General features: G+C 42.4%; 1 long non-coding RNA gene across 1 annotated transcript; it reads right to left on the bottom strand.

Moving 5' to 3' along the window:
* Positions 1–7311: 7311 nt before the first annotated feature.
* LOC310846507 lies at positions 7312–11889 on the bottom strand. The gene is made up of 4 exons (XR_014565363.1): positions 11836–11889; positions 9320–9413; positions 7764–8807; positions 7312–7386 (listed from the first exon to the last, which is right to left on the bottom strand). It is a non-coding gene; the product is annotated as an uncharacterized lncRNA (long non-coding RNA).
* Between the last annotated feature and the right edge of the window lie 2043 nt (positions 11890–13932).

The raw sequence follows: 13932 nt of genomic DNA, 5'->3' as shown, positions 1-13932 counted from the left end.
CTTGCACTGTGTAGAGAGATTAGATTTCAGGCCTTCACATAATTTTACTGAACCAAGCTTTTGCAAGGGCCAAGACACCTGTTTAAAAAATTAACAGTGGACATCTTCCAAAAAAAAAAAAAATACTTCATACTTCAAATATTAAAACCATCCCATTGGCAGATGTACAAAGCTGTTCATATCAGGGCAGACCCATGGGCTGCTTAAAGATGATCAGCGCATGAGGCCAATTCTCTGATGTGGTGAGATGTGGATCTTCCGCTGCCCCTTCTGGCTTCATTTCTGCTTTGTATATTTTCAGTGCTGGTGTTTCTGCTGGGGGGCTGCAAAAGATATCTTTGCTTCAGAGTTTGTTGATAGAGGAGGTGGGGCTTGAATAACTCAGGACTGAGCTTCAGAACCTTTTATTTGTTCCCAAGGCTCAGTGCTGGATTTTCTGGAAAGGAAGGTCTCTGAACATCTACAAAATACGACTCCTTCACCACTGCAAGAATCGTAATCAAAACTCGTTTATTTACCCAGGCGTTTTAAAGTATTGTTATCTGCCTGTTTTTTATTCACATTGGTGTCTTCTATTTAAGCGTATTGAACTGGAATTGTTGGTTTTCGTTTTCTTTTACCTTTTCTTTCTTCGTTGAATTGTCTAGAAGCATTTTAGAGAAAAAATGAATGAATGAAAAGCTTGACCCTACACATTTGAGATTCGGACACTTCCAATTTTGTAAATCTTAATCTAATCTAAAATACTGCAGGCCTTCCCCCCCCCCCAGCATTTCTATTGATATTCTTGTTCAGAGGAGGTGACCACAACTGTAAGCAGTACTATGCTAAATTTGATCACACTCATTTTTATAAAGGTGTTTTGATACTTGCCATTTTTTGTTTAAATCTTTTTCCTAATAATGTCTAGCTCAGACACTGCTGAGTTTATGTTTCCACTTAGCTATCCAATATGATCCTATGGTGTTTCCTGATGAATCATTGCTAGTTAGAAAATTCTCCTATAATTACATCCTCACTCTAGCCCTATTATCTTCCATATTTTTAACTGGTGTGTGTGTGTGTGTGTGTGTGTGTGTGTGTGTGTTATATTGCATTCTACTGGGCAATCCATTTGTCCAAAGCTTATCCGGCCTAAGTCTACTGCAGCCTCCCCCAACATGGTGCCCTCTGGCTGATTTGGACTGCAGTTCCCATCAGGCCCAGCTAGCATAGTTGTGCTGGAGGGCACCTGGTTGGGAAAGACTAGTCTAGGGAATTTAATTCTCCACCAACATTTCAAGAAGTATTTTGAGTTCTTCAGATTTATTTTGTTTGTGCTCCTTTTCCAACATGTTTATTTATTGAGGATTATCCCTTTAGTAGAAAAAAATATATTGCTGCTTTCTCCTGCTTTCAGCTCTGTTATACTATTTGCTCTTGACTTATAACCTATTTAGGGGGTAAATTCTTCCAAATCTTCCCCGTGCTTTACTGCAAACTCTTTATCCTGAAGCAATAAAGACATTAACTTCCACATTCTACAACCCTGATGCACTCTCCCCATTCTTGTTAACTTCTTAACTGCCTCTGAATAGATTATGTGCTCTACATCAGTTTGTATGGGCCAGAATGCCAGGGGAGGCCTACAAATAAGCAGTTCTTGAATATGAACTGTGCGTTTGTGAGGAAAATGTGTAATCCCTACAGCAGCCATCCCCAGCTTGGTGTCTGCCAGATGTTGTTGGACTCCCGCCAGGCCAGGCCATCCCAAGCCAGGGGTGATGGGGATAGTCATCGAACAACATAAAGAATGCACTGGGATGAAAAGGGCTCTCTTACAAGTTGGGTTGAACAACCTCCAACACTTCAGGAAACGTCTCTCTGCCTTCCTTAGTTATACATTTTCTAGGATGGTGAAAAGAAATCCCACACCAGTTTTCTCCTAAGACTATTTCACTTCCAAAGAATGTCTTGAGGGTAACTTAGGGACAGATCCACTGTAGTAACTTGCTGAATTCCTGGCAAAACTTTATCCATTACAGCCATGCCTATGAATTTTCAGGTCATTTTAACCCCTATTAAGATGACTGATTGCCTAGCATTCGCTCTGAAATAACTGAAAAGACCTCTTTTAAGCATAATTTCCCTCTTGTGCCATATTGCAGTCTTCTTCCTTTTGATCAGGTTGTTTAGCCTCCTATTAAGGGGGGAAAAAACCCATTCCCTCTAATATCAACCTGCCTGTACATTAAGATTAGCAGGAGAGGGTCTCCTCATGATCCCTGCACTAAATGAAGTGTAGAGAGGAGATCTATTGAAAAGCCTTTTCTTGTCTTTTCTTTCCTTTCCTTTTCTTTCATTTTCAGATATGTATTTTATTAGGTTTAATAACACAGAGAACAAATATAAAACATAGAAACAAAATAGAAAATCAATAGGTAAATCCAGCATCTAAAGACCAATATGCTCACAGAAACTCTAGGGAGCTAACTGATCCCTCATTAGCAATCTATATGCATGATATACAATAATGCAGAATTACTGCTTAACATTCACTGTTTTCTCCATAATGTTTCCTAACTTGTACATGGCATGATAGTGACCCTGCCCGGGTCACATTGCTTTCCTTAACACACCCACCCCATGGACTCAGAGCTATTCCAGCCCTGGAGCTCGAATAGTAAATTCTGTCTCACTGTTGTCAATGGAAGAGAGAGAAAAGGGTTGGGGGATAGAAGCCACCACTCCACTTTCTGTTATGTCAAGCTGGAAGGGCAATAGATGTGGTGGTTGCTCTGCTGTGGATTATCTCCATCCCCTGATAGGATCGTGGTGCCTCTTTTCATCTTCATTTTGCTGCGCTCTTGTTAAGCACAAACTGAGATAATATCTAGATACTGTGATTTCATTATAGTAAATATATACTTCTGAAAACAAATGTTTTTTTTGCAGGGGTGGGGGGAGGTTCCATTAACCTCAGTAATCAAAACTCCTAATTAAAATTAGACATTCTCCATTGCTTTCTAAATGAATCTTGGTAACTTCATTAATCTGGTATGATTAGGCAACTGCGATACTTAATATTCTGAAAATCACAGGCTACATTATGCAACATGACGTGGAAAGGTTTTAATTCAAGGCAGGAAGGTAGCCTAAAAGCAAGCATTTGAATTTCATATTGAACTCTTAGACTTTATTTAGTCTATTGGCAGAAGCCAAGGTACAGTCCGCTGATTATCCAACTAGGCAGATTGAACCAACTATGTATATGCACATGAGAGCTCAGTTGCACTTGGCCGTGGTGTGTGGGCTGGCATATATACATGACAAGATTTCAGAGAAAGCGCGGGCATCTACCTGCACTAATGCTTGTATGAGAAGGGATCTATGTGTCACAAGCTTTCAGTCTCTAAGGAACGCATTCAACATTGCACCACTATGATTGTTCCATCAACACAAGCATTTCTGCTTCCCAGACAGAACAGTCTCCTTCTGCAAGCAATTCTGGAGGTTCTTCCAACCCCATAGAGCCTATTTGGGTAGGTGTGGGAGGGAGGAGTTGTGGGCGCCCCTGTTGCACTTGTGAAGTCCATGCTGGCTCCTGCTTGTTCCACTGTTTAGTTGAATCTAGCTGATCTGTTGTAACTCCGAGGAGGAGATGGACCCAATACCAACAGCGCAAGAGTTCACATTCAACCTCTCAGGTCCTGAGGGTGTACCATTTCCTAGGGACACAGGAGAATGAGCTATCAGTTCCTCTGGGAGTCCTGCAGAGCTTCCATCTGCAATGTCCCCACAGCCCCAAACCCTGCCACCTAGAAGTTACCAACACCTGCACCAAAGGACACTGGCCTGTTGCAGCAGTCAGAAGTGGGGGCGGGGGCTTCAGTTTTAATCCTCCAGGCCAGACTATGAATCTGGTGCTGAGACAATGAGCTGTATCCAGCTAAATTGTAGTCATGTCCATTGATTTCAATATGTCTCCTTTAAGCAATAATGGATATACAACCCAATCTGCTCTCAGCTGCCAGATTGCTGGCCATGGTCCTGAAACTTGTGCTTCTGAACTCTGAGCCAATCCTTTTGGTTATCCAAATCCCTGACCTTAGTCTAGCATGAAGCTAGCCCAGACATTGCCTCTTCTTGGCAATGGAAATTGTTACGGTTCAGGGTAATATCTGTGCAATGCTTAACTGGATATGTACAATCTACCTACAATGAAAAAGAGACAAGGATACAGAGCCAGTAGACCCTCTTTGCATAGCCCTGGGTTTACATTGAAGTCCCTATGTATGCTGAGGGACAGCAAACATATTCAAAGTGCACTCTTGTGACCCACTGTATATAACTTAGTTACCCAGTCCATGTGTGAACCAGCCCTCCTGAGTGTTCAATGGATTAGTGCACAAATTAGGATCTTCAAAGAATTCCTAGGCGGGGGAGATGAGTGAGTGGAGGTGATTTTGTGCTCTGAAGACAAACGTCCTCAGAGCCCAATTTCGCTTACGTAGAATCTTTCAGAGGCAATGGAGTAATGAGCAGATACTCCTTTGTTCATCCTTGAAGCCCCAACTTCTCACTTGCAGGTTAACTTTTTGGTGGGAAAGAAGTTGTCCTCTTTGTCGTTGAAAGCATCCTTTTGTGGGGAACCAGTGACCAGGGAGAGAGCTGAGAGCCACACCACCCAGCCCACAGAATCTCTCAAGAATGTATCGTGCTCAGGACTAGCAACTGTGTGCTCCCCAGGCTGCAGGGGATATTTTCTGGCAACATGAGAAAAATGGACATGTCAGTATAACCCTTGTCCAGAGAAGTTTTTGGTGGTTTTGTAAAGGTAGTGAATTGTTCTGATTTCCACAACCATGCTTCTGCCACCCCCTGCAAGAATAGGTGATCTCCATCATTGGAAGAGATAGCCACATTAGTCCATGAGCAGGTCAGGCTTGAGCAGCCTATACAGACCAGATAATGGGGTGATAATTGAAGCCAATGTGCTGATTTAGTGCATTTCCAAAATAATGTTTACTATGTGCAAACACTCCTTCCAGGATAAACATACCTATTATAAGGGAGTGGAGTTTAGAGTTTAATATGTCTGAACATATTACTGGTAAATAGAGCTCTTTACTATAAATTTAATGTAAGCACATAGCCATTTGCAGAATTTTGGAAGGCTGCGTTACTGCGAAGAAAGGTCTTTATTCACTATGTGTCAGTCACCTTTAAAGGTGTGCATTGAGTAGCAGAATAATTTAGGGCTGTGATTCACAGCAAGGAAAATGATGGAGTCCAACCAGACATACGAACACCAGCAGCTTGCTCATAGGCCTCTGCTTCTGTCCCCCACTCTTCTTTTTTTGCCATAGTGTTAGGGAAAGTGCTGCTAGCTCAAAATGCAGGCAATGTAAATAAGAATGTAATTTCACGTATAAACAAAACTTATCAGCAGTCACCAAAACCTACTGGGGGGGGGCAGGAAAGTCCATCTTCATTTGGTCAGACTAATTAGAGAAATTCATGAGGACGACAATCTGGGTGACTAGCCTGAGGGTGGCTGAGTTGCTTGGATCAAACCTTCTTCTGTGGCAGAAAAGGAATCCGTCTGAGACTGTCCTTTCAGTCATACTTCCCAGATAAGGGAAAGTGCCGAGGTTCCCTACTGGTGACCTAGTTATTCCCTTGCAAATACATGGGTGGTTGTTAGTCACATGTTCATGTCTATTACTTGGCTATTTCACCACCACATTTATGCAAAGGTGAACTCTGATCCCCCACAAGATTTTTTTAAAAAATCAAAATAAAAAATCAAATGTGGATACAACCTTGCACATCCATCAATTCTGAATCCTGATTCTAGCATTGCTGGCATGATCTACTTTGGGAATATAGGTGAGACTGAAATTAAATAAGTAAGTAAGCATTCTGATATCCTTTTGAAAACTCCACTATAGCTTCTGGTGATTCTTCTGCATGTCCTCTCTCAAGCAGGAACTTTTTGTTCTTCTCATTCTTTCACCTACAAGTAGTGATGGAGCTGAAGTTCAGAACTTAAGTTTCATGATGTTGGAATTAAAGAATTCTCACTCTTACATAAATCCTAGAGTTCTTGAACAGAGCTCTGTGTAGGCCTCTCCAATCTATTAACTGAAATAGGCATAAAACACTTTTTATATCACAAGCATGATGGTTGGCACCCGCCTGTCTCAGGAAACAATGGAAGAGGGCACCTTAGTGGGCAAAGTCAAACTGTTGGAGAGTTACAGTGCCTGTTTTGGCTGTAGAGACCAAGGCTGCGTAGACGTCACTGAGACAGAAGTGCAAACACACTGGGAATGTGGGCTTGGGAAAACACTTCTTTATTTGAAACTCTGTCCTGCCATGTGATGCCCAAAATCTTCCTGACGCAGAGCATGTGGAAGGCAACCAGAGGCACCACTCCTGGTGAGTGTAAGTTGTCCATGTCTCACTACCATAATGTAGTGTTCTCAACACAATGGCCTGGTAGACTTTCATGTTTGTATTGGTCATTAGCATCACATTCTCCCACACCCTTCTGGAGAGGCGTGCCATTGCTGTAGCTGCCATGCCAATACTCTTGTCCAATTCAGCATTGATGGAGAGGTTGCTGGTTATGGTGGAGCCCAGGTAGACAAAATTGTCTACCACTCAAAAGAGAGGAAGAAATGTTGAATGTGTAAGTGTATGTCTAGAGACAATGGATAAAGCAAACACCATTAGCTGTACAACTGCATACATGTCTAATGGTTATTTTAGTTTGAAAATCAATAAAATTTGTTTAAGAGAGGGGGGAGGGAAGGAGAGAGCAGGATCTGATAATTTCCCAACATCTCTCCAAATCTCTCACTCAACAAGAAGTCTACCAAGAGCAGCACAGTTCAGGCCTGCAGGGATGCAGCAATAGCACTGGAACTGTCACGATTTTTATTTATGGACAGCATTTATAGCCTACTTAAGAAATAACAAAACCCTTGTCAGCAGTTTGCATAAAATAATATAAAATACTCGTGAGAAAATGCCGATAAAATCAAGAGACTTTGAAAACAAGTAGACATAATGAAATGATCAAAACATAGTTTAATCATTAGTTTTAAACAACAAATGCACATAATAAAATTACATGTCTGGGTAGACTTGCCTAAATAAAAGTGTTTCAGGAAGCATGCATAAAATGGGATTCAATGAACAACACAGAAAAGGTGCTGATGCACTAAACCCTCAGTTTCTTGCATGTGTGTAATAAATAGTATATGGCACTTGCAAATCTGGCAGTTCCACAGGAAAGCAATAGAAGAATTCTAGTACAAATATTTTCCCTTATGGCACAGGAAAATGATATCTGTGGATTGTGGCAGCATGAATGACAAGGATTGGCAGTTTCTAGACCTCAGACCATGGGACGCAGGTGGCGCTGTGGGTTAAAGCCTCAGCGCCTAGGACTTGCCGATCGAAAGGTCGGCGGTTCGAATCCCTGCGGCGGGGTGCGCTCCCGCTGCTCGGTCCCAGCGCCTGCCAACCTAGCAGTTCGAAAGCACCTCCGGGTGCAAGTAGATAAATAGGGACCGCTTACCAGCGGGAAGGTAAACGGCGTTTCTGTGTGCGGCTCTGGCTCGCCAGAGCAGCGATGTCACGCTGGCCACGTGACCCGGAAGTGTCTCCGGACAGCGCTGGCCCCTGGCCTCTTAAGTGAGATGGGCGCACAACCCCAGAGTCTGTCAAGACTGGCCCGTATGGGCAGGGGTACCTTTACCTTTACCTTAGACCTCAGACCACATCCAGCCTTTTGAGGAATGTGCTATGTCCTATCCCAGTTGGCATCGTAAATCCATGGGACTTTGTGGCATCCCACTTTGGGGAGGGGGTTGATAATGGAGCCTTGGCATGCCTTCCTTTACCTGCTTTTCCAAGTCACCATCTACTTGCTGGCTAGAGATGTGTGGTCCTTTCTTATTCTAGAGAGAGTTTTAGGATGCAGTCTTAACTCCTGCGGTAAATATGCAGAAGATACAGCACAAAATCCAACGTGGGCATGATAACTTAAAAAACATATTATAAAGCCATCAGTTTTTACCCTTGGCAATATTCCTATAAAGTTCAACTTGCCGGATGCAGGGCACTGTAACAAAAGTACAATAAACAACCTACAGGCAACATTTGATTAAATTCATAATATTTCAAGGGAAGGAATGAGTAAATTTCCGGCATCAAACTTTCATAAACCTTCATGCGTCTCTTTTCTCAGGGCAAGTCAAAGGCAGAGCAAGCATTGCCGAAAAAAGAAGGTACCCTGAAGTCACCAGAAAATACATTCAAGAGAATAAAGCCAGTAAATAACTCATCCGTCACTGGGATCTTTTATTGAATCAAATTACTTTTGACATGTGGTCTGCATTATGTGAAGGTCAAGTGTTTTGTAATGAAGACAATAGAGTTATGTCTTTGAAAACACAGACTAAAGATGTGCTCCTTAGCACACTTACTTGGAGGCAAAAATCCATTGGAATCAATGAGACGGCCTTCCATCAGATGTATTTAGGATCACTGGGTAAGTGAGGAGGACAGAATCAGGCTCAGGGATTGCAGAGATTTATTTCAATGAGTGCTTTGCTGATGTCTGCAGGGGTCAGTTTGCTTCGGCGGGGGGATTGATGAGCTGAATCCCTGCAGAATGATTAACCTTCTTGGGAGTAGTAAACAAGGCTTGCGTGGAATTGTTCTGCTTCAAAAAGGTATTTGCTTTGAGACATCGATTAGCACTGCAGCTTCCATTGATCCAGGTTCAGCAGCGATTCACTGAAACTCCACAACTACCATGTGCAATAAAACCATAAAAATACAAATTAGAGAGCAGTCAATGGAATCCTCCTTAAAAGGGCAACTTTGCAACAAGGAGATGCAGCTCTTAAAGGGGGAAAGATCAACTATCCACACACAGAGATTTTAAAAAATAGATTGGATAGGGAAAACAGGGGGACAGGTGCTCTTCAGTGATTCTAATGGTCTTTGTGCGTGCTTCAATTTTATTCTCCCTGCACAACTTTGCCTGATTTGAAAGGGCATACAAACAGGCTGGCAGGGAAAGAGCCAAATGCTTTTTGCCTGTGCAAAATTGGCTACATTATTATATAATGATGGTGAAGATGATAATGGGGGAAAGAAGCATTTGTATAGCACTTTCATGTGGCCAAAGAACTTAGCTTGTTGCTTTTCTGTGGTGAGCCATGCCTAAAGCATTGCATACAAAAAACCACAAATAATATACAATGCAAGGAATTGCAACCAAAAATCACACAAAACTACCCTATGGTAACAGACCTACCTTCCTCCTGCAGGTCTCTATCACATACATGCCCCCAGTGATGCTTCTGAGAGTTGGGAACTGTTTGGAGTGGTGTGGCACATGTTTAGGGAGCCTAAACATGGAGCAAAATCCTTAGTGGAATTAAGGGGAATCGTGTAAGAACACCTTTGGGCTGAAACCTTTTTTTAAAAAAAAATGAAAAGTTGGTGGTGGTGGTGGTTAAAACACCTTCCCTCTCTGCCTCTTTCTTTAACTCTCATAATTTAAACCGATTTATGTTTTAATCTGCATTTAGATCAACAGACTAACAGTACGGGAACTAGTGCTGGTAACGTGAAGAGGAGACAGGTTTGTAACCCAGCTACCCAAAACTGCATTCGGCACAACTGACTAGTGTGCACATAACAAGCAGGCCAAAAGGATGCCATGTCCATTGGGGGGGGGGAGGTCAGATGGAGGTCAAAGGAGTAGAGAAAGATCGGCTGGAGATTAAATTGGGGACATTTCCTTTTGTCCCGCAATTTCTTCTGTTTGTTCCATGGCTTCCCAGGTCCTGGAGGTTTTTCTTTTGTCCTGCCACTTTGCCTGAGGTTTACTGCTGAATTGAAACAAATGTCCATCTGCAGAAAACCTGGTGGGCATTTGTTCCAATTCAGCAGTCAACAGCAGGTTTTCCCAGGAAACGCAGCGGGACGAAAGAAGAACGTCTCAGACCCATGCCTAGAAGTCGGAAGGGTGGATGAGCCCCAAGATGCCAGAGCAGTGGGTAGCATTTGCCTGCATCTCCTATAAAACAGTTAGTTTGAAGAAGGCCAGAGCTGTCTTGAAACCTGGGCCTTGGAAACCTGTCTAGAGTAATTTGACATACAAAGGCCTGGACAAAATGATCCTTGAAGATTCACCCAGCACTGCTAGCCCAAGGACTCGACGTGCTTGAATGCCCAGTATCACTTTGTTCCGGCGCTCATTAAGGGCTCACTTCTACAATCTGTTCTCAGTACAAGGAATCACTGTTGTAATATGTCAAATGTAACAAGAAAGTCATGTCCCTCTAGGTGTGCAAGAATGCTTTCTGCCTGCTGAACAGGAACAGCCTGAATCCCACCCACTTACAAGTAAGGTGTAGGACCTACTGGGCAGCTAAGGGTGGGTTTTATCCAATGCTCGTCCTACTCAAAGTAGACCTACTGAAATTATAAACAGGACCCAGTTAGGGACATTTATTTCGATGGGTCTACTCTGAGTTAGAAACTTAGTTGGAGACAACGCTAAAGGTTGTCTTTAGCGGAAGACCTGATCCCAAACTTAAAAAAAAAAAATTAAGCGCTAGGTGTGATATGATTTCTTATCCCTGCCACCTGCCTTTAGTTTGACAGTCTAGAGCGTGGTGTTTTCAAGTAACAGATTCCATCTTAGGAACATGATGTTGAATGAATTACTACACCTATTCCCATGCACCGTTTCAGGATGCAGCTGCCTCGTAGACGTCGCGCCCAGTGCTACCTAGGGAGTAAAGTAAATCCAATTTCTCACACTGAAGGATACTGATGATATTTCTGTTCACTCCTGAGAGGGCTTAATAGTTTCCATGCATCATTGGTACACATAGGCTATGGATCTTTCCCACTCATATCTTTGTGCAGTATATTATACGAAATGTATTCAGAAATGGCGAAATGAAAAATAGTTTTGACTGAAACAAATGATATATACGCCTGGAAAAGATCTTCTTGGGAGATGCTTAATGGTCCATATTACATTTTTTTAAAGCGTGTAACTTTTTTAAAACAAGAAAAAACTCCAAAAATATAACATGGTTTCATGACTGATTGGCATCAGGTAATTACTTTTCTGCCCTGAGTTATGCAAAGTGTGCATTTGAAAGACAGGATGGGGTACTTATAACAATGCATTTGCTAGAGAAAACAGCATATAAAAATGGATCATATAATTTTTGCTTCCAAAAATGGGTATATTAGGCAAAATTAAAAACAGAGAACATGTATATTAAGAGACATTTGATTAAAATGTTGCTGAATTTTCATGAATGCTTGTGGCTGTTTGTTTGTTTTTAAATCACAAACTGGTGTGGAAATGTGGAGCGCTGACTTTAAGACTGGGGGAAAAAGAGAGAGAAACTGAGAGTAAATGCCGGGCCAGAGGTTGGCATCACATACAGGTTAACTCACAATAAGGCTCTTAGTCTTCCTCTTCATCTTCCTCCTCTCATTCACTGGACTCTGCTATAGATGAGATGAGGACCAATAGGACTGACCAGTAGCCAGAACATATATGAAACATATAGTATGTGTTTGTGTGTGTGTGTGTGTGTGTGTGTGTGTGTGTGTGTGTGTGTGTAAAGGAGCAAATGACCTATCAACTTAATCCTCTTTTTTAATATATATATATATAAAACCCAAACCCTAAATAAATAAATAAAGTGTCAGGCAGAAATGAGACTGTTGGAATACAAAACAGGGGATGGTGAGGGATGCTGAATACTTCTGGAATTTTCTCCATGACCCAGAGCTCACCTTAAGGCTCCCTTGCTAGCCGCTGTGTGAAACTGGTTGCTGGATGGGCTGGCCATGCTTGGGGGGTGCATCTGGTAGCAGTGCCACAGAGCAAGGCTGTGGAGAAGCTGGAAAACATTTTAAATGCTTGATTTGAGAGCTGAGCCAGCCCTGAGAGCATGCTTTTTTTAAATAATGGGGGATTGTTCTTGGAATGCACTCAGCAGTGTTGCTTGGAGACCTTCTGCTGTCACTCTGCAACTGCTCTATACAGAGAATGTCTTTTCAGGCATTATCAAGCAATTATTTCTACATCTCCCTTCAGCATGCCAATTACCACTTTGCCCTTAGAAATTCAAAATGCATTTCCAAGATTCAGAATATTTACTATTACCAGCCCAGGCTACTGCAACCTAGGTGAAAAGAGGTGTCTGCTTCATTTTACTTTATACATACCAGCTTTCCGCAAATTGCTGTCCTCCAAATATTGAGAAGACCCCAGGTCCTATCGACCCCAGTCAGTGTATATTCCAGAATAACTTTGTATTTTGAGGAATTCGTGCCGCTAGGGAGAATGTGCATTTCGGTGTTAAGGTATTGCAATTGTCTGGCATGCAAAATAAAGTGTTAAGGTATTGCAATTGTCTGGCATGCAAAATAAAGACAATCGATGGCACCCATGAAGTTTCCTCAATAAAGATAATCATGCTGGGCTTATTCATTCGAGAGGCTTACACCCGTTTGATGGAAATGTTATGTAAACACTGCATAATGACTGGAGAATGTGCAGAATTACTGGGGATTCCACTCTGAAACCCTGGAGTGTAGACAGTACAGACCTAGATGGGCCAGTAGCCTACAAACACCTCCCTGTGTGCTGTTTGTAGCAAACAACACTTTTAGGGGCAAAAAGCAGTAAAGAGGCGATGATATTTAGCATGGCCCCCAATGCATGCTAAAAAGAGCATGTTCTGGATTGAGTTCTCACAACTTCAAAATATTCATGGCTTGCATGTAACTAACGTTGCATGCCGTTCGGTTCTTGGTTACTTATTTCTTGGTCTGGCACAGAGCTTTAAATAGCCACTTGGCTGTGAATATGAAAAAATGCAAAGCAATGTAATACATCAATAGAAAATATAGTTTGAAGCTGGCATAAGAATAGCGGCGCAGTTGCCTTGACAAAGCACTCAGCGTTTGTTACTTCCTATGCTAATTGATTATTTGGCCTCCTTCTAACTTCCTCCAGCCGATCGAGTTGGTGAAACAGAATTTCTAAGTTCCCCAGCTTATTAGCATTTTGGAATAAAGTTCAAAGTTACCCATCCAGGGCTGTGGGCCAGCATCCTGTGGCCTTCAGCTGCATAGAAGCATGTGAAGCAGAGCCGAAGGAACAGCAAGCAGAGAGAGCATGAGAAAGGACGCTTTTAAACCTCTTCTATTCATCAGCAGGATGGACTTTCCCATCTTTTATATCAATCCCAATACTTACATAGGTGAACCTATGCTGGCTTTGGATTAATATATCTGGGGAAGAAGTGTAGCAAGAATTCTTGCTTCTTCCGAAATTATTCACCTAAGTTATTGCCAAAGCCCAAACAGGGCTAATTTCAGGACCTCTATGCTTTGCCCAAATCAGTTGAAAAGATCCTTGTTTTGCCCTAGGTCTGGCTGCTCAGCACAATCTAGAGCTGTCACGCATGGGGTAGGAAGAGAAGGAGACAGGCAGCCCCAGCCCCTTACCCTGCAGGGAGTCTGCTGTGAAAGCACATCTCAGCAGGACTGAAACATCCTCTCCTCACCAGCTGGTGTGCAGGGTATTCAATCCTGCCAGCTGCAGGGTGCTTCTTTACAAGTGCCTTCCTTCATTTTGGGGCTGGATTCCAGTCGGGTGTCCCCCAAACTGATCCAAGGCCATAGATCAGAGGTCCAGATTAGGAGGAACTGTGCAGAGTCCTGATGTACAGCCTGACACATCCCAGTGCTTGTTTTCCAAAACTGTTCAATAAAAGTGATTCCACTTTTTATTTTTTAGGGACAGTGACTATTGTCTTCTCTGCATTCCTTAACATTTCATTATTCTGATAGCCTCGTGTTTTCTTCTAATCTAATCATCCA

Source organism: Podarcis gaigeae, assembly GCF_964106915.1.
Source record: "Podarcis gaigeae genome assembly, chromosome: 6".
NCBI lineage: Eukaryota > Metazoa > Chordata > Lepidosauria > Squamata > Lacertidae > Podarcis > Podarcis gaigeae.
The sequence above is the reverse complement of the archived record's forward strand: the minus strand, read 5'-3'. Positions and strand labels throughout refer to the sequence as shown.